Below are 21,896 nucleotides of genomic sequence, written 5' to 3'. Positions count from 1 at the left end.
TTCTATTTACTCACTGGAATTGTGTTTAGTGGTCTTCTCTCAGTGCCTAGTAAAATACCTAATGATCTATTGTGGTTTTGTTCAGTCTTTCAGTCATGTCTGACTCTTTGCAACCTCATGGACTGTAGCATGACAGACTTCCCTGGCCTTCACTATCTCCTTGAGTTTGCTCAAACTCATGTCCATTGAGTCTATGATGCCATACAACCATCTCATTCTCTGTCACCCTTTTCTACTCCTACCCTCAAACTTTCCAGCATCAGGGTCTTTTCCAGTGAGTTGACTCTTTGCATCAGGTGGCCAAAGTATTGGAGCTTCATCTTCAACATCAGTCCTTCCAATGAATATTTAGGGTTGATTCCCTTTAGAATCAACTGGTTTGATCTCCTTCAAGTCCAAGGGACTCCCAAGAGTCTTCCCCAGTACCACAGTTCAAAAGCATCAACTCTACACTCAGCCTTCTTTATGGTCCAATTCTCCCACCCATACATGACTACTGAAAAAGCCATAGCTTTGACTATATGGAGCTTTGTCAGCAAAGTGATGTCTTTGGTTGTTAGTATCCTCTCTAGGTTTGTCATAGCTTTTCTACTAAGGAGCAAGCATGTTTTAATTTCATGGCAGCAACCACTGTCTGCAGTGATTTTGGAACCCAAGAAAAGAAAGTCTGCCACTGTTTTGTCGACTAAAAGGATGCATAACGTGAGAGGTGTGAGTTAGGTTTTACTTGGGGCAAAATGAGGACTGCAGCCTGCTATTCATCACCACAAATAGCTCCAAGAGATTACTCCAAAGATGCAGTGGAGGGAAGTCAATATATAAGATTTTTGTTAAGGAGATGTTCAGTGCAATCAAGCATGCTTTACAAAGATTTTCTCCTACTCACCATGAAGGAATTTGTTGCAGGAAGAGGGACCCTTTCCAGGGCCAAAAAGTGGGCTCTTGTCTAACACTCAAAAATGAATTGTCAAGGAGACACAGATGCTGACAAAGCAAGAAATTTTACTGGGAAGGGCACCTGGATGGAGAACGGAAGGGTAAGGGAGTTCAGGAGAACTGCTGTGTCATGTGACTTGCAGTCTTGGATTTTATGGTGATGGGATTAGTTTCTGGATTGTCTTTAGCCAGTCATTCTGACTCAGAGTCCTTCTTGGTGGCACACCCATTGCTCAGCCAAGATGGATATCAGTGAGAAGATTCTGGGAAGTAGTCCAACATGTGATGTCTCATTTGAACCTTTCCCAAACTTTTCTGGTTGGTGGTGGCTTATTAATTCCATATTCCTTACTAGGACCTCCTGTTGTAAAATAACTCACATAAGTGATTACTCTAGTGCCTGGCTAGGGTGGGTAGTTTCAGTCATTGTTCTTCCCCTAACAGATTTAGTGATTCTCTAGATATGAAGAGATGCAAAGATTGGGGTCCTGAAATCATTTCTTGAAAATGTCTGACTATCTAAAGACCTGTTCACCAGTTTTCCTGGAGCAGAGTGCCTCACTCTCCACCCTGATTTCCTCTTAGGTGGTGTTTTGAAGGTCAGTAGCTGCAGCAGCACAGGGCTCAGGCTCCACAGAGACAGAGGGCAAATGCCTTTGTTGTTGATCAGTCACTGACAAATGCTCTTGGCAAGTGCCAATTTGTAGTCGACAAATGAAGAAAAGGAATAAGTGGTACTATTAAGTCTAGTTGGGCTTCCCAGGTAGTTCTAGTGGTAAATAACATGCCTGCCAATGGAGGAGGCATAAGAGATACAAGCTTGATCCCTACCTAGGTCAGGAAGATCCTCTGGAGGAGAGCATGACAACTCACTCTAGTATCCTTGCCTGAAGAATCCTATGGACAGAGGAGCCTGGAGGGCTACAGGTCATAGGATCACAAAGAGTTGGACACGACTGATGCAATTTAATATGCAAAGCATTATGTCTAGTAGTGTGTTGAAACAGGAATCCAAGTTCTTGTTCTCAGAATTGAAGAATGGACTTTGCAAACATACAAATGTTCATGGTAGCAAGCACACAGGATTTATTTCAGAGAGAAATATATGTATGCTGAGTACAAAGCTCTCAACATAGACACTGAGAGGGGGTGAAGTGCCTGAAAAGGTGGGACCTACAGCAGTTTATACCTTACTAGTATTGATTGTACACTTAGATTGGTTCTTACTTTTAACTATGTCATTTCTAGCCAATCAGCTTAAAGGTCACAATGTTTAACTTGACATCTTTATGGCTTCTTTTTATCCTCGGATTCTTAATTTGCCACTCTAGGAGTGGAAATGATGGATTCAGGCACTATTGGCTTTAAACATACCTTTCCCATGTTTGTAATTCATTGTTAGCTCTCTCTCTCTCTCTCTCTCTCTCACAGACACACACACATACACATACACACACACACACTCACGAACCACTTTGTCAATATCAAAGAATTTTCAAAGCATATTACAAAACTTAAAAGTGTTCATATAACAAAGTGATCTCTGTTAGTTATAAATCTGATTTTATTATTTGTTGATTAAAACTAATCAGTGACTTTCCATAGCCCTGAAAATAAAATGCAGATTTCTTAGCATGGTCTATAACACCCATCATGATTTCCTTTCATTTTTTCCAACATCACTTCAAATGACTCTTTTTTAATATGTTTCAGAAAATTGCTTTACTTTCAATTCCCAAGGCACTCCATCCATTTTAGACTTTTTGCTTTTACTGTTTCCATTTTTCTATACAGGTCTGGCTTTGCCTCGTTATTTGATTCCCATTGTAATATACTATTTTTCCTTGATCTCTGTCTAGTGTGACTACATTAATAAGCCTTGCTCTTGCTCATCCTATTAATCTTTATCTAAGAATTTGCCATTTTTAATCAAAGCAATTATAATAGCTTTAACAACTTTCGTTTTGTTGACTTATTTATTTTTATTTGTCTTTCCATCTTGAGTTCCATCAAAGTAAACTTATGAGTGGACAGGCTATCTCTGTTTTATTGACTGGTATATATCCACTATATAACATCGTGCTTAACACAAAGTTTTCTAATTATCTGTTAACTAAATAAACTTGTGGTGTTTTGTATTTTCTGTGTCATTATAAAACAATCTCTCTCAGTTAGATGCCTTGCAAAGTCAACCTCTCTGCTCAAGGAATGGCTAATCCTGAACTTGCTGAATATTTTGTTAAGATAATACTCTGTCTGGTATCGTTTTTTTGTAATAGTCTCCTAAACATTAATTTAAGATAGGAATCCTTTCAGATATAACTGAATTTGCAGTAAGGATATATGTGTATGAAGCATGGGAGAAAGAGAAAGATATATCCAATTAAACGCAGATTTCCAAAGAACAGCGTAGAGAGACAAGAAGGCCCTCTTCAATGAACAGTGTATAAAACTAGAAGAAAACAACATATGGGAAAGATTAGAGATCTCTTCAGGAAAATTGGAGATATCAAGGGAATATTTTACCCAAAGATGGGCACAATAAAGGGTGGAAACTGGAGAGACCTAGTACTGGAGAGATCAAGAAGATATGGAAAGCATACATGGAAGAACTGTATAAAAAGATCTAAATGATCTGATTACTATGATGGTGTGGTAAGCCATCAAGAGCCAGACATTCTGGAGAGCAAACTCAAGTGGGTCTTAGGAAGCACTGCTGTTAATAAAGCTAGTGGATGTGATGGAATTCCAGTAGAACTATTCAAAACCCTAAAGGATGATGCCATCAAGATGTTGCATTCTATATGTCAGCAAATCTGAAAGACCCAGCAGTCACCACAGGACTGGAAAAGGTCAATCCTCATCCCAATTTCCAAGAAGGGTAGTACCAAAGAATGTGCTAGTCATCGGACGATTGCACTCATCTCCCATGCTGGTAAGGTCATGCTTAAAATCTTACATGCTAGGCCTGAGCATTATGTGAACCAAGAACTTCCAGATGTCCAAGCTGGGGTTTAGAAAAGGAAGAGAAACCAGAGATAAATGGCAACACTCACTGGATCATAGAGAAAGCTAGGGAATTCCAGAAAAAAAATCTACCTCTGTTTCTTTGATTATGCCAAATCCTTTGATTGTGTGGATCAAAATAACTTTGGAAAGCTCTTAAAGAGATGGGAATACCAGAAAGTCTTACTTGTCTCCTGAGAAACCTGTATGCAGGTCAAGGAGCAACAGTTAGAATCATGTTTTTGACAACTGATTGGGTCAAAATTGAGAAAGGAGTATAGCAGAGCTATCTGCTGTCACCCTGCTTGTTTAATGTATATGCTGAGCACATCAATAGAAAGGCAGGGCTGGATGAGTTACAAGCTGGAATCAAGATAGGCAGGAGAAAGTTCAACAATGTCAGATATGTGGATGATACCACTATAACCACAGAAAGCAAAGCAGAACGATAGAGCTTCTTGATTAAGGGTGAAGAAGGAGAGTGAAAGGTCTGGCTTAAAAGTAAAAAAAAAAAAAAAAAAAAAAAAAAAGATCATGGCATCTGGTCCCATTACTTCAAGGCAAATAGAGTGGGAAAAGTGGAAGTAGTGACAAATTTCCTCTCCTTGGTATCTAAAATCACTGCAGATTGTGACTGCAGCCATGACATCATAAGACATTTGCTTCTTGGCAGGAAAACTATGACAAACCTAGATAGTGTGTTGAAAAACGGAGACATTACTCTGCCAATGAAGGTCAAGGTTGTGGTTTTCCCATTGGTCGTGAATGATTGTGAGAGCTGGACTGTAAAGAAGGTAGAGCACCAAAGAATTTATGCCTTCCAATTGTGGTACTGGATAAGACTTCTCAGAGTCTCTTGTACAGCAAGGAGATCAAGCCAGTCAATCTTAATGGAAATCAACCCTGCAAACTCATTGGGAGGACTGATGCTGAAGCTGAAGCTCCAATACTTTGGCCACCTAATGCAAAGAGCTGACTTATTAGAAAAGGCCCTTATACTGGGAAAGACTGAAGGCAGGAGAAGAGGATGACAGTGGATGAGATAGTTGGATGGCATCATTGATGCAATGGAGATGACCTGGGAAAACTTTGGGAGATGGTGAAGGACAGGAAGGCCTGGCGTGCTGCAGTCCATGGGGTCACAGACTCAGACACAACTGGGAAAATGAACAGCAACTACAATATGTGTATGAATTTTAAGCCATATGTTGTATGTCTAATTATGTGTTGCTTTCTTAAGATTATCTAGTTTAGCATTTATTTTTGTTATTACAGTGAATATATTTTTAAAATACTGTTTGTTCAGTCACTTAGTTGTGGCCAACTCTTTGTGACCTGAAGGATTGCAGCACGCCAGGCCTCCCTGTCCCTCACCAACACCCAGTGAAAAAGGGAGTGAAAAATTTGTCAAAAACTCAACATTCAGGAAACAAAGATCATGGCATCTGGTCCCTTTCACTTCGTGACAAACTGATGGGGAAACAGTGGCAGATCTAGTCACTGTTTCCCCATCAGTTTGTCACGAAGTGAAAGGGACCAGATGCCATGATCTTTGTTTCCTGAATGTTGAGTTTTTGACAAATTTTTCACTCCCTTTTTCACTTTTAAGAGTCTCTTTAGTTCTTCTTATAAGGGTGGTGTCATCTGCATATCCAAAATACTCATTATGCATCAAAATCTATCACATAATTTACCTATATTATTTAGTTTAATCTTTATGTTAACTCACTGGGGTAGAAAATATCACCTCTGTTTATCATTGAGAACATTAAGGGACAGAGAAAAAAAAAAATAACTTGCCAAAGAATAAAGACTTAGATACTTGTAGAACTGGGATTTAAAACCATATCCATTAGTTAAAGGACAATTACTGTAACCTTGATAGGAATTTAGTATACATTTAGTTTTATTTTCAGCTTTAGAAAAAATTTATGTCACTTAAAATATTTGAGCATCCTGAAACAAAGACTTCTCAGAATTACAGTTTTTTAGTTTCAAAATATACCTAGTTTATTGCCAGAGGCATTATCTTTGTAAGAAAACTGTGATTTTTTTTTTTAATAGAGTAAAAGTTTTTTTTCTTTTCTTTTTTTTAAAATTTTTTATGGAATAAAATAATATTCTAGTAAGTTTCCTCAAAAAAAAAAAAAATTAAGACCTAAATAAGATACAGAACTGAAACATAACTGAAAACAAATGAGCAAACATAAAGTGCATAAAACACCTCCTGTTGTACAAATCACTGAAGGTGTCTGCTCTTTGGAAAAAAAGAATGCACATATCATTCTTCATTTTTCACTTTGCTTCTTTACTTAGTTCAAGGTTAGAAATATATTTTAAAAAATTGATTATAATTTATTCAGCCCACACGACAAGAACCTGACTGTTCTTTTAATCTATTTTTTCTTTTATTATTGTATCCTGATTTTAAATCATATGTCTGATAACAAAATAATGAAAATAGGTTAGAAACATCAGTGTAAACTCACTCATAGTGATTTTGATATATGAGAGAAAAGCAGAAAAATATACTTAACCCAATTATGGTTTTCCTTATAATTGTGACACTCTAGTCTCAATTTTATATTAAAAACTAAATAGGGATACAAGAAAAAGTCACATGATTTAGTTTTAATGTAAACTAAAAATTATTTCCTAACTTAACTGGTTCCCAAAATAGAGCAGGCCTTGAAACTTATGTAAGCAAATCCCATCAGCAGAGGGCAGAAAAGATGACAGTCTCAAATGTGAAACAGGAGAATATAAAAAATATAACAGTTTATAGTGAAATAAAAGTATGTACATTTTAAGCCTTGGGTTTTTTCACCTATCTATATTCTACACATATGAAAAATGTTGCTAGTAAGGTAGAAATTTCACAAAAAATTCACAACAAAAGCAACTATCACAGAACATATTTTCTCATTTCATGGAGGCAAAAATCTAGATAATCATTGTATACACTGACCATCTACAAGCTCAAGGACACCTGAAATATTCTTTAACTCCATAGGCAAGAAGACTGGTTTGACCTCTATAAGCACATGAAGAACCTAAGGATGGCTATTTTTATAGTTTTTCTTTTGCATCTTCTTTCTTAAATGCATCAACTAGAGAAATCATATGAGTTTTAGACACACATCCTCAAAGGTAATTCATAGCCTTCCTATGTCTTCTGTTCTGCACAGAAAAACCTAGTTGTTATTCTCCAGTGCCCTTTACATTTACTAGAAATAATTTACTTTACAGGATGTCTCTGAATAGGGATAGAAGATATAAAATGATTAACTGGTCTCTCTTCAGATCCATCCCACTCATCTCAAGTAGGCCCTAGAATATATTCTGAGAATATATTGCTGTCTCATGGTCTGTTTATTACTCAATTCTTCTAGAATATGTATACCATCTCTTCTCTTCCCAAGTTAGTTAAATACCTCCCACATTCTTTACTGCTTTAGGTCGTCACATTTTGTCTTTCACTATCATTCTCTTTTTATTTAGAAAAAATAATCCACTAATCTGTCAGCATCATTAATCACTTTCTCTTTCTTCTTATAAATAAAGATAAATCATCTCTCTTTTTACTAATGTCATTCTAACATATTGACATAACCCTTTCTTTGTCTGCTCATATCACTCTGGGATTTCAATGGCAAAATCAATCTTTCTCTCTCTTTCCCCTCTTCTGAAGTTATTTCTTTTATGTTAAAACTCTGTCTCTTTCTTTCTGTCTCACACACACACACCCACCTACCACACACATTGTGTTGATAATAATCTGAACATGGCTGAACTCAAAGGTAGATTCTTAGCCTTCATTTCATCTGAACACTAGATTACCACATTTTTTCTTCAGTGATTATTTTTCTTTTTTTCTAATTTGACTTCTATTCTTAGCTCAGCTGGTAAAAAAATCCCACCTGGAATGCAGGAGACCCCAGTTCAGTTCCTGAGTTGGGATGATCCCTTGGAGGAGGGCATGGCAGCCCACTCCAGTATTCTTGCCTGTAGAATCTCCATGGACAGTGGAGCCTGGCAGGTTACAGTCTATAGGGTTGCAAAGAGTTGGACACGACTGAGCGACTAAGCACAGCTTCACATAAATGGATATGGTTTTCATGACAACATTCTATCCTTTGATGTTACCAAAATGTGACATCATAAACCATATAGTTCAAAATATGCCTTTTCAGGAAAATTTCTTCAGTTTAGGAAAGAAAATTGAGAAGTGTTGAAGCCAGAGGGAGCATGACTTTCTGATCTCAGCATACAGAGAAGCAGCAATACATAATAGTAAAAAGAAAGAAAGGAAGAAAGGATGGAAGGAAAAAAGGGAAAGGGAGGGAAGGAGAGAAAGACAGGAAAGTGGAAAGGTGAGAAAAGGAAATAATGAGAGTTACTAATTATTAGGGCATTTCCTGATACTCTAATTTATTCTACAGCATAAACCAGAAATCTACTTTTATCATGGTACAGGGTGTTTAGGGATGGGAAATATGGGTTTTCACCTCACTAAGTCACAATATATAATTCTAAGTTTTGAAGCAACAATATCATTTAGTTATCAACATCTATATCAAGGTGTTCACCTATCTTGGTGACATTTGTAAACAGTGACACGGTACATGACAGAGATGAGTTCAGCTAAAGAAAGAGATGTGGATCACAGAACATGAGACACTCCACAAAAGACCCCAGACCTTACTCAGTAAGATTTTGTAGAGTCATGGTTGTTCTATCATCTGTCCTATAAGATCTAGGAAATTTTGGTAATTGTATTAATGTTTATTCTCTCCACCCTGTACTAGGAAGAGGCATGGGTGAAGCTAAATTGCAAACATTAAGAAAGATCTTAAAACAAAGAACACAGATAGGAATGCTTTTTGTTACTGTTAAAAGCAGTATTCACAATGCTCCCTAAATTATGCATGTAGGGAACTGTGAATAGGCACTTCATAGTCTGGATTATTTAATCAATGTATACAATTTCTTAGTGAACATGTATAACCATTATCTGATGGCATCTAAAATCAGAGCAATAATCTTTAATGATTTCCATTTTGAATAAAGATTTACTACAACTTAAAAAAGTAAAAGTATTAGTCACTCAGTCGTGACTGACTTTTTGCGACCCCATGGACTGTATTATAACTTGCTAGCCTATTACTGATGGGTTATGTTTAGCTTTAATAATGAGACAATGCATTTCCATTTCTAAGGAGATTTTTAATAAGTTATAATGAAGCAGGTCATAATTTTAAAATGTAAAGATAAAGATGTCTTTTGCATGTGTATGGGATGTTATAATAATTATTTCATTATTTTTATCAGTGTAGCACTTTTATCACTGTAACAAATTATTAGCTACCAAGCATACACAGATTTGATTATCTTGTTCTGTCTTCAGCAAAAATGGAGTATGACCATCTCAGTAATCTAGGATACGTTATAAAGTAACTATAGTAGTTACAGAGACAGAAAATAGCAAATTAATTAGCTAAGGTAAGTATTAGCTACATAAATTATACTTCCCTTAAGCTTCTTTGAGATTAATTTATATTATCAGCTGCTTTCTTACTTCTATTACCTTCTCTTCTAAAAACATTGATAGTTTTGTAAAAAATATTATCGTTTATGGGTTTGGGTCCACATTTTTATATAACTGTTACTAAAGTTCTAATATAAATTAACTTTTATCATGTAGGGAATAACTGTATACAATTCAGTTTCTATCCCTATTAATTTCCTTTAATTGAATAAATTAAAATTAAAGAAAAAATGATTTTGTGTTGAGACTGATACATTTTTACATTCTGACTTGGTCTTTCAAAAAAAAATCATCAAAAACAATGTAAAAACCTTCTTTAAAAAAGTTAGTTTGTATAAACAGAATCCTAATAGGCTTTATTTGCCTCACATTATGGAAGGAATATTGAAAATGCATAAAATTTTCCATATACAGAAATATATTTGAAACATGCCAGGCAATTGTCACCACCTTTTAGAATAAATAGCAACGTACAATAAATACTTCATTGGAAAATGAAAGATAAGAAAATTTTAAATATTAAGAAATTGGTATACTCCAGACAAAATGCACACCTCTATATTTTCTCCATATGCCTTCATGTATATTATATAGAAATCTAGTGTATATTTATAATATTTAGAGTAATCTTATTGAAGGTACTTCTAAAACTTGCTAGGGAAAGATTCTTTGCTGATGCTTTGAAATGTAATCGTAAATGCCTGCAGTATACTCAGATAGAATATTACAGTAATGCACTGTGAAAATTGTGGCATACCATTTTTTAGATCTTGTTAACTCTGATTCATAAAATGTGACATTTCTTACACCATTTGCAAGGCAGTTAATTTATCCAGCAAATCTCATGATATTCTCTACACTTGAAAAGCTTTACTGTTCAGTAATAAACACTGTTTTTGTAGAAATAGAAATGATGTAGTTATATAATGTGATAAGTATTAGATTGCATTATAAACTGTACAGTAACACTGCTCTAGAATGCTGAAATATCAGTTTCCAGACCAACAAGGTGCAAAATAACTACAATAAAATGTTAACTATGAACTTGGCAGGGTATTTTTTATGTAGCTGCAACAAAGTTTCAGTGAGGAAATCTAAACTTTTCATTGTGTATACTTCTCAGAATAGCATCTTTGTAGACAATTTTGACATTAGTAATAATAATATTATGTAAACATGCTATATGTGAAATGTTTGTGTATAGTTTTATTAGAGATAAATCAAAACAGAGTAATACTGATTTGTGAAAACAAGTTCTGTTTTTAAAGACTGAATGTTCTTCCCTCAGCAGATCTAAAATGTAAGGGAACACAGCGACATACATTTTAGTATATTTTTTGAAGTAAGTTTTCAGAAGATTTTAATGTAACTCATATTTGGAATAGTCATAAAATAGTCTATAGAAAGCCAATAAATGTGAAAAAATTACCTGTCAATGATAAAATACAAATATATATCATGACATTATATAATTGTTTAATTGCACAGTTAAAATTTGACTATTCTAAAAAGAAAATTATTTCAAAACATTATTTTTGACATTTTACATTGAAAAGAATAGTAATATTATAAATAAAACCATAGTATCATTAGGTTCATACATCTTTAATGGTCCAATTTCTATAAAAATAATAGATTTATACAATTTGGAAATGTCCTTTGGTTTTAAAGACAGATCTGTAAGCTGGAAACATTATAAGCAGTGACTGTGTTTAAAAATATATATGACTACAAAAATTCTACCATATGTCCTTCAGTTATTGAATGGATAAAGAAATTGAATAAACTATGATACATCCAGACAATAGAATATTAGTAAGGGCTGAAAGGAAGTGAGATATCAAGCAATAAAAAGACATACACAAATTTAAATGTTTATAACTAATTGAAAGAAGCCAATCTGAGAAGTCTGCTTATTCTGAAAAAAGGCAAATGGAGACAGTATAAACATTAATGTTTGCAAAGAATTGAGTGAAGGGTGGTAGATAAATAACTGATGTATGGAGAAAATTTATGGCAGTAACAATACTGTGTATGATACCATAATGGTGATATGTTTAGTTGTTCAGCTGTGTCCGACTCTTTTTTATGACCCCATGGACTGTAGCCCACCAGGCTCCTCTGTCCATTGGATTTCCCAGGCAAAAATACTGGGGTGGATTTTCCTTTTCTTCTCCAGGGAGTCTTTCCAACCAAGGGATCAAATCTGCGTCTCCTGCATCAGCAAGTGGATTGTTTACCACTGAGCCACCAGGAAAGCCCATAATGGTGAATACATTTGTACAAAGCAATAGAGTATACAACACCAAGAGTGAACCCTAATGAAAATTATGACCTTTGGATGCTTATGTTGTGTGAATGTAGTTTCATTGATTATAGCAAATGTATCAATACCACTATACTGATGGATACTGATAACAGAGGAAGCTATGCATGTGTGGGGCAGGAATTATAAGGGAAATTCTCTATCTGCCCCTCAGTTTTGCTGTAAATTAAAAATACTCTAAAATTTTTTAAGTAAATTTTAAAAATTCTATAAAATCATTGATATAAAGCACAGAATGAATATAATATCTTGAGCACAAAATGCTGTATTCCCATTCAACAATTAAAATCACTATGAAGCATGCAAGCACTGTAGACCCCCTATAACTTGTATCATGCTTACATTGTTATAAATAACCTGCTACTATTCCCTGGAAATTTTCCTGATGCACAGCATTTTCTTAAATAGTTAGGAGACTTCTAATGATGGCTTATGGAGCAAAAAACTTTGTGCAGCATGAAGAAGGCATACTACTGGCAACCCCCCCCCCCCAAAAAAAAAAAAAAAAGAATCAAAAACTAGGATTGTGGTATTTATTTGTGAAAGATAATAAATGACTTAATTACTGAAATTCCAGTAGGACCCACCTTGAATAAAAAAAAGAAAAGTTAGTAATTCCCAAGGGGCTGTTTGTAGTGAGAATGTGCAATAGTGATGAGTGTTAGTGTTTGGAAAATACCTCTAACAATGATGAATGGAGGAAGGGCAGAATGAGGAAGTGGGAAAAATGAGGAGGGAGAGAAAGAGAAAAAGGTAGCAGTGGAGGAAGATGGAAAACTAGGTGACAGATGAGATGTATTTTAGCAGCAGCATTGCATGAAAGGGGCAAAATGAAATATTTTGAGAGGAATCTTACAGATTTGTTCATTCACCCATAAACTCATCATTTCCTGCTTTTAAAAAAAAATATTTAGCACCAGATATGACTTTTTTCTTACTGTGATACTGTTCTAGGGAAGTCCAATTTTTATAGAATGCATTTTGAGACTTTTTTTGATATTTTTGCTTTGAAGTACAATACATTCCCAGTTGCACCTTGGAACAAATTGTTACCCTAACTTGAAATTGTCTCCCTATCTGACTGTGCTACAATTAGTAAACATCTTGGTTACAAGGCTGTTATTGATCAGACTTACGCACTAAAATTATGGGAAAGTAGTAAAGCACAATTGTGATTTTGGAGAGAATCTGATAAGTGTGATGGCTATGCTGCAATGAGAATGAAGTTTTGATATTTCCAGGAAAGTCTACTAAACTCATAAAGTAGGACACAAACCAAACTGAACTCACAATCTGTAAATTTACTGTTAGGCCAACTTCCATAAATATCTCCTATATTAAGAAATTTGAGGTCTTTCTGGATATATGAAATTGAAATTATTCCACGTTTTACTGAATTCTACCAAAGGACCCTCTTCTCTGAGGAATTAGTTTTTCTGTGGGACTGAAATCTAACATGCTTTAGAAATGCTAGGATTAACTGTTTGCCAATAGAAACAAGGGAAATTAAAGAGTCACCTGGAACACTGTGCCAAAGACTGTGAGATGAAATATCTATATAGGGATGCTCAAATATTTTGGCCAAGAGATACTGATTTGTAGAATTAATTCTGATGAGATAACTAGATATGACATACCAGACATATAAAATTCTCCTCAGACTTTGATGCATTGGGATTTTATCCCAGTAAGCTAAGTAAAAAAGTAAATAAATAAGATGTAAATTTTGTCAAGATTCTGTCTAGGGATGGTAGCCTGGAAGAAAGAAAGTCTTAGAACATAGCACCACCTCAGTCACTAGCAGTTCCTGGGACACTCTATGTGAAAACAGCGGTGAGCAAGGAAAGCCATTTTTAGAGATCAATTCCTAGGCTGAAAAAATAAGACCATTTCCTCTTCTCCCTTCAAAGACACCTCGATCCCTTCTCCAGCAGGCCTTTTAAGCAGGGCTGGCCAATTTTATTTTTGTCATTGTTAAAGGAAAAAATGTAAATATTTTAAGTTGTATCAGTCATATGTCTTTGCTTTCACTGCTTCACATTTGTAGCTTGAAATAAATACATAGACAAATGAGCATTTGTTCCCAAACCTTAAAAAAATGGGCAGTAAAATGATTTGGCCATTGGGTTATTTTTCTATCCCTGATTTAGGTTATAGGTTGCAAATTTTGCATGTCAAGGTAAGTAGGGATATATCATGAAATGTTAATTTGATTGTTTTCAATATACTTCCATTCCTATCTTTCCTAGAATGTGTGCCAAAGGATTATTTTTCTCTTTCCAGTCTGAATGAAACAAATAAATGCAAAAATAAGATTTAAAGAAAACTACAAAGGTGAGCTCTTTATATAGATTTTCAAAAAATTTCAAGCAGGATAATAATTTTTCCTTAAAAATTGAGTAGAAGAGATTGGTCCAGAAAGATGAATGAGAAGGGGCAAATTACTTCTCTAATGGAAGACTAGTCTTAAGAAGCAAGGTGTGTCTGATGAGCAAGAACTTTCTATTTCAGATTATCAAAAATTCTAATAAAGAACTGTCCTTGAGCAAGGACTGCTCTTACCTTATATTAAAAAAGAAAAAAAAAATTGGGAAATCTATGCTAGTGGATATGAAGCTTAGATTTATAGTATCTTCTATGTATAAGAATCTCAGCAAAGTGTAAAACACCAGGTAAAATTGTCAGCAAGCAAATGAGATTCTCACAAAAAGGAAACACTTATAGTTAATGTTAAGAGCATAATTAAAAGAAAAAAAAACTATAAGGAAATAATATAAATTAGGTAGTCCTAGATGATAAAATTTAAAAAGCTACAAAAAATTCTTTGAGCACAGAGAATCCAGAAAATCTATAAAATATTATAAAGAAAAGAAGTAACAGATAAAAGGACTAAGCAAAGAAAGCTGAGAGACTTTTAACCAAGAACAAAAACAAAATTATGGAAATAAATTTTGATGGTTAATGTATGTGTCAACTTGGCTAGACCACAGTAACCAGATATTTGGTCAAACCACCATCTAGATGGCCTGTGAATATATATTTTAAGTTAATGTTTAAATTAGTAGACTTTGAGTAATGCTGATTGAAGGCCTTCAAAGAAAATACTGAGATCTCCTGAATTATACCTCCAGACTGTCTTTGAACTTGAATTGCACAGCCTAAGTTCTTCCCTGTGTGTTCCTGCCCCATAGATTGCACTCTTGCCAGTTCCTATAACTGTATAATCACCTCTCTATCTCTGTCTTTATCTGCTCCTATAACAATTTTTCTCCTTCTATATCTTCAGAGAATCCTGAATAATACATTTATCATGTACTTGTTATAATTTTAAGCAATGAAAAGGATTTTTGTTTTTCAGTCACTAAGTCATGTCCAGCCCTCTGTGACCCCATGAACTGGGACATGGAAAAAAATTATAGTGGGTTGAATGTTATCTCCCAAAGTTATGTCCACATTTGAATTCACAGAACCTGTGACCATTATATTATTTGGGAAAAAGGTTTCAGAAGTTTTTTTTGTTTTTTTTTTTGTTTGTTTGTTTAATTATGTAAAGCCTGTAACCTAGTTCATCCTAGATTACTAAGAGGGCCCAACCCAATGACAAGTCTTTATAAGAATAAGACAGGGAGAGCCTTGACAGATAACAGAAAAGACATTGATGTAAGATGAAAGGAAAATTGGAATGATATGGCCTTAAGTAAAAGAAGGTCAGTTATCACCAGAAGCTATATGCATTGCTGTTGTTTCTTTGCTAAGACATGTCCTACTTTTTGTGACCCTAGGGACAGTGACCCACCAGGATCCTCTGTCCATGGGATTCTCCAGGCAAGAATACTGGAGTGGCTTGCCATTTCCTTTTCCAGGGTATCTTCCTAACCCTGATATTGAACATGCATCTCCTGCATTGGTAAGCATTGGTGGAGACTTTACCAGTTAGCTGCCAGGGAAGCCTATAAGCATTGTTACCAAACCCAAGTCCAGATGCTCACTGCTTGAAAGCCAATTTATGAGAGACCAGTGTTGATAATAAAGGAAAGATTGCTTTACTTCAGAGGTAGGAAACTGGAGGAGAAGGTGGACTTCTGTCTAAGAAGTAAGTCCCTATTGCTACTCAGGAGACAGGAACTTTGAAAGGGGAGTTTCAGAGTTGTATAGGCAGATGGAGGGAGCAGAATGGCACAGTCAGTTCTGACCGTCATTTCAAAATCAGTAACGTGGTGGTCTGACCAGCGTCATCTTGGCTGTTGTAAATACACTTAATCTTGAGTTCCAGAATTTGCTCCAATTTCTTTGAGGCCGGTTCTTGGAACTGTGTGAAGTGGAGCAGCTTATGTCATGGCTTCAATTTGATCACCATGTAGTCATCTTCTTCTACCTGCTGAGAACTTCAGTGTCTGTAAAATAGCTTACAGGATATGGCTCTGTATATTACCTATGGACCTTGAGGAATAACTAAAAATCTCCTTCTCTTTGCTTAGTGACTAAACTATTATATTCTGTCTTATGTAAAGGCTTGAAGTGTAAAGTATAAGTTCTAAGGCCAAGGTGGTGCTTACAGGATGAAGTACATTCTGCCCTACAGAATCTAAGACAAACAATCCCAAGATAGGTAGACTAGATGTGTTTTCTAGACATTTTCATTCTTCTCAGACTCTGATGATTTTGGATTTTATATTATAATTCTATTCCTGAGAGTATATAGTCCTGCCCACACCTTGATCAGACTTCTGGACTCCAAAACTGTGAAAGAAAAAATTTATTCAGGAATTTCTGTTTCTTAAGCCATTGAGTTTGTGATAATTTGATATGGCAGCCCAAGAAAACTAATACAAGTTTATAGCACATTTTAGAATGTTCCAAACAGTGAAAAGTTTGAGAGTTATCAAGGAAACAGAGAATATGCATATCAAAACCAGACATGAAGGGAAAAAAGATTTTCTACATATTCTTCAGACAGAGAAAGAAAATGTCACAAGAATATTGTGAATAGCATTGTGACAATAAGTTAGTTTATATGAAATGGATAAATTTCTTGAAAATTAAAACCAACCCAAACTAGTACATGATTAATACAAATCTAAAGGGGCTTATGGAGAAGGCAATGGCAACCCACTCCAGTACTCTTGCCTGGTAAATTCCATGGCGGAGGAGTCCGGTAGGCTGCAGTCCATGGGGTAGCTAAGAGTTGTACATGACTGAGCGACTTCACTTTCACTTTTCACTTTCATGCATTGGAGAAGGAAATGGCAACCCACTCCAATATTCTTGCCTGGAGAATCCCAGGGACGAGAAAGCCTGGTGGGCAGCCATCTATGTGGTTGCACAGAGTCAGACATGACTGAATCGATTTAGCAGCAGCAAAGAGGCTTATATCTGTAAAATACACTGAATTTATTCTTAAAATCTTCCCATAAAGAAATTCAAGATAGCGATGATTTTATTGGTAAATTCTAATTTCAATCACTCAGTTAAAGAAGAAAAGATAACAATCTTACTTTTACAACATAAAAGTAAAGTTGAAAGTGAAGTTGCTCAGTCACGTCCGACACTGCGACTCCGCGACTCCATGGACTGTAGACTACCAGGCTTCTCTGTCCATGGAATTTTCCAGGGAAGAATACTGGAGTGGGTTGCCATTTCCTTCTCCAGGAGATCTTCCCAACCCAGGGATTGAACCCAGGTCTCCCACATTGTAGGCAGACACGGAAAATATTCCTAAGCTGCTTCATGTGTTCAGCAATTTAAAAATTTATAAATTCAGTAAGTTATAAAGATCACTTTATAAAATTGCTGTTAAAAACCTAACCAAAATTATGAAATAATATATAAGAACAAAACTTAACAAAATATTAGTGAATACAATCTAGCAATAAATTAAATGAATATCAGTGATGACATAAAATTAATATATAAAATAATGACCAATATGGTTCTATTCCAAAAATCCAAGGGTGATTTAACACTTGAAAAATCAATCGACATAATTCATTGAATGAAAGAGAAAAAATGTATTTGATTGGCCAAAAAGTTTGTTGGGGCTTTCATAAGATGTTACGGGGGAAAAAAAAAAAGAACCTTTTTTCCAACCCCAAAATTATTTTCATGGATGCAAAGAAAAATGAAAAAGGTCAACAGTCAATATAATGACAAAAACTCTCAGCAAATTTTGCAGTAGAAGACAGTCTTGTCTAACAGAAAAGGAAATCTATGGGAAAAAAAAAAGAGGGAGGAAGAGAAGAAAACAGAAAATAAAAGTCTACAGCTAATAGCATACTTAATTAGTAGTAAAAATATTGAAAGATTTACCCTTAGAATTAAGAACAACACCAGGATTTCTGTTGTTCCCATTTCTACATAGTATTGGATACCTTCCAATACAGGGGGCTCTGGTTAGATCCTTATTTGGGGGACTAAGATCCCACTTGCCATGTGGCATGTCAAAAAATGAAAACCAAACAAACCAAAAACACAGATTTAAGAAAGGAAATATATATATATATGTATATGTATATATATAACATGTGAAAGTGAAAGTGAAAAGTGAATGAATATGTTAGTCACTCAGTCATGTCAGATTCTTTTTGACTCCATGGTCTTTAACCCAACAGGTTTCTCTGTCCATGGAATTCTCCAGGCAAGAATACTAGAATAAGTACCATTCCCTTCTCTAAGGGATCTTCCTGACTCAGGGACTGAACCCAAGTCTCTTGCACTGCAGGCAGATTCTTTACCATCTGAGCCTCCAGGGAAGCCATTTGGAAAGGAGGAACTAAATTATATTTATTCTCAAGGGACATGATTGTTTATAGAGAAAATCTTAAGGGATCTACAAAACAACTAGAACATTATATGAATTTAGTAAATTTAAGGGGTTCAACACAAAAGCTGATTCTAATTTTTTATACATTTGGTAAACAAATGGAAATTAAATTTAAAAGAAGAATTTTATTTACAATAATGTCTGTTATAGTATCACCCAACCCTTTGCTGGGACTGTGGCTTAGAGTGCCACCTCCTCCCCTTTATAAGACCAGATGTCAAGACACACAACATCACAGCAGCATTTATTGAAAAAAAAAAAAAAATGGTGCATGCTTATTTTTCACTCAGGCATAAGCAAACCAAGGTCATTCCTGAGAAAGAGGCATGACCCATGAGCAAAAAGGCTCTTACAGCTTCAGAAGGAGGTGATGGTGATAGCTTGAGGCCAGCAGTAAAAATATATATAGTGTAAGGGCTGTGCTGAGCTCACCCAGGGAATGCAGAGGAGCATATATTGGCTGTTATTAATCTGACAGATACATAACAGTTCAGCCAAAAGTTGTTTCCAGACATCACTTAATTATATTCATCCACAACATCAAAATGTATTAAGAATAAATTCAACAAAATATATATATAAATATATATATATATGGTACACTGAAATCTATGAAATTTTGCTAAACAAAATTTTAAAAGATGTAAATAAAAGAAAATAAATAAGAATATGAGTAAATTCTTAAGATGACAGTTCTCCAAGTTTGTCTATAGAGTAGAAATTATTATAATTCTATTTGTTGGCTTTGTTGTGGAAATTGATAAAGAAATTATAAACTTTATACAGAAATGAAAAAGATCTAGATTATTCAATGCAACTTGAAAAAGAACAAAGTTGCATCATCAGTACCTAATTGTAAAGTTATGATAATCAAGACAGGGAAGTACTTGCATAAGAATAAAAAGAAATAGATCATTATAATATAGTGAAGAAGTAGACCCAGGCTTATACAATTATTTAATTTTTATATTGGAATGAAATCAGAGAGAAAATTGTTTTTAAACAAAAAACAAAGATGTGCCTTGATTAGAAATATTTCTTAATGCATGATTTATTTGTATTCATATGCAAATTAGCATGACTTAAAATTTTCAAAAGTAGTATAAATATATTAGAATCATTTTATATTTTTTCAACTCCTTGCCAGCTTTCTATCTGACTTTCTTTGTTTTTTTATATTTTATAAATTACAGTGATTTTTATCTGGTGGTTAAAATTTTAAAACATTTGTTTTCAGGGTTACAGCTCAGATGTGTAAAACTTTTTAAAGTAATAACTTGTTTATAGCATTTAGAGCTAAATTTATTTATGAATTCCCTTATTTAGATTTATTTAAGTTCTTTGTAAGCAAATAGATCTTTTAAATTTCAGAGACTTTATCATCGAAATTACTTTTTTCCCCTCAAGAAATAAGCAAAAATATAACTAAAGTGTTTATTTGCAAATATTTTGTATTCACACAATAGAGGAAATACTAAACTTTCGAACAACCAAAGCAATCTTATAATAGCTTATAAATGAGTTTTCTCTACTTCATTATGTGATATTTTCTCAATACATTTTCAGAGTTATTGTGGGTTGCATTAGGATTGACTTTAACATTTAGTATCCCCTGTGGTCAACATATGAAGATCTTCTTCACTATAGCCTTGCTCTCCCTTGTGTACATTTTTTGAAAATTCCAAAGAGCAAGGAAAAACTTATTTCTGAGAACTCATGTCAGGATCTTATGGAGGCATACAGCTACAGATAGGTCTTCTCAGGTGAGTCAGTGGTAAAGACTCCGCCTGCCAATTCAAGAGACTCAGGAGTTGTGAGTTTGATCCCTGTGTCCAGATGATCCCCTGAAACAGGAAATGGCAACCGACCCCAGTATTCTTGCCAGGAAAATCCCATGCACAGAGGAGCCTAGTGGGATATAGTCCATAGGGTTGTAAAAATTTGGACACAACTGAGTCACTGAGCACACAAAGGTACAGGCAAGCCAGAAATCATCATTTCTCATCCTATCTGCATCCACATTTCAACATTTATGTCTACCATACAATTATTGTAAAAAGCAATTAGAGTTCTTTGTGATTACTCCAATATCAGTATTGGTTTATACTTTATATTTCCATAGTGCACACAAATGGTAAATGTCCATTTCCAATAAACTCCTTATGTTTAAAAATTGTTTCCATAGATACAAAAGAAAGCTATAAATAGGGCTAAGTACTTTCCTCTTATAAGCAGATTTTTTAAAATTTTAATTTACAACATCAGGTGGAAAAGATCAATAAAACTGAATGAAAAATATAAGATAAAAGGTGCTGTCTATTTTAAATAATTGGTAAAAATATAAAATAATCCTCTAGTGTTCCAACTGCTTGGAGATAAGAGAATCTTCAAGAAAAGCAAACATATATAAAGATAATCAGATTTCCTGACTTCCACTGCATCAAAGATTGGTGTCTTCTACTATCTGATACAAACCAAGTGACCATAGAAATGAACTTTTCAATGTTACTCTTTGCAGTGGAGGTGAAGAGAAATAAACTAGATGTATGCAGCTAGAAATATTAATTTGCCATTTATTGAGCTGAATAAAATTGAAGGAGAAGCTGTTTGGTACAGGGTAGCATTGTATCAGAATTTAAAGGGATTTAAGCTGAGATGTTTATTAGACATCCAAATGCAGATTTTAGTCAGCACTTTGATAAATGAGTCTTTTGTTCAGAGGAAAAATTTAGTGGAAATATAAAGTAAGGAATTGGTAATTTATGGATGGTGTTTAAAGCCTTGAGATTGGATAAGACAGACAAAAGGAGACATCCTGGAACTGTGCTCAAAGATAACTTAATATCTTAAGGTTATCGATATGAGGAGATGCTAGTGAAGGAAACAGAAGTAACCAAATGCGGTAGAAAAATACAACATAATGTCCTGGAAACTAGGAAAAAACATAGGAAAGAATGGTCAAATGCTGCATCAGATACTGCTCATAGGTGAAATTATACAGGGAGCAAGAATTAACTATGAGATGTAATAATTTCCAGGTGATTGTTACCTTTGATAAGATCTCATTTAATGGACTTCTTTTTATAAGTAACTTATTGGAGTGATTCCAGAGAGAAAAAGAACAAAAAACAAAATATTTATGGATTTCTCTTTAAAGGGAAAAAGAATTAAAGAGAATTAGCTTAACTGCTAAAGACACTCTGATATTGATGTGTTTTTATTTATTTTTGAGTAAATAAGTTATATCTTAATGAGGTTGT

This window comes from Capricornis sumatraensis, chromosome 12 (genome assembly GCF_032405125.1).
Source record: "Capricornis sumatraensis isolate serow.1 chromosome 12, serow.2, whole genome shotgun sequence".
NCBI lineage: Eukaryota > Metazoa > Chordata > Mammalia > Artiodactyla > Bovidae > Capricornis > Capricornis sumatraensis.
The sequence above is the reverse complement of the archived record's forward strand: the minus strand, read 5'-3'. Positions refer to the sequence as shown.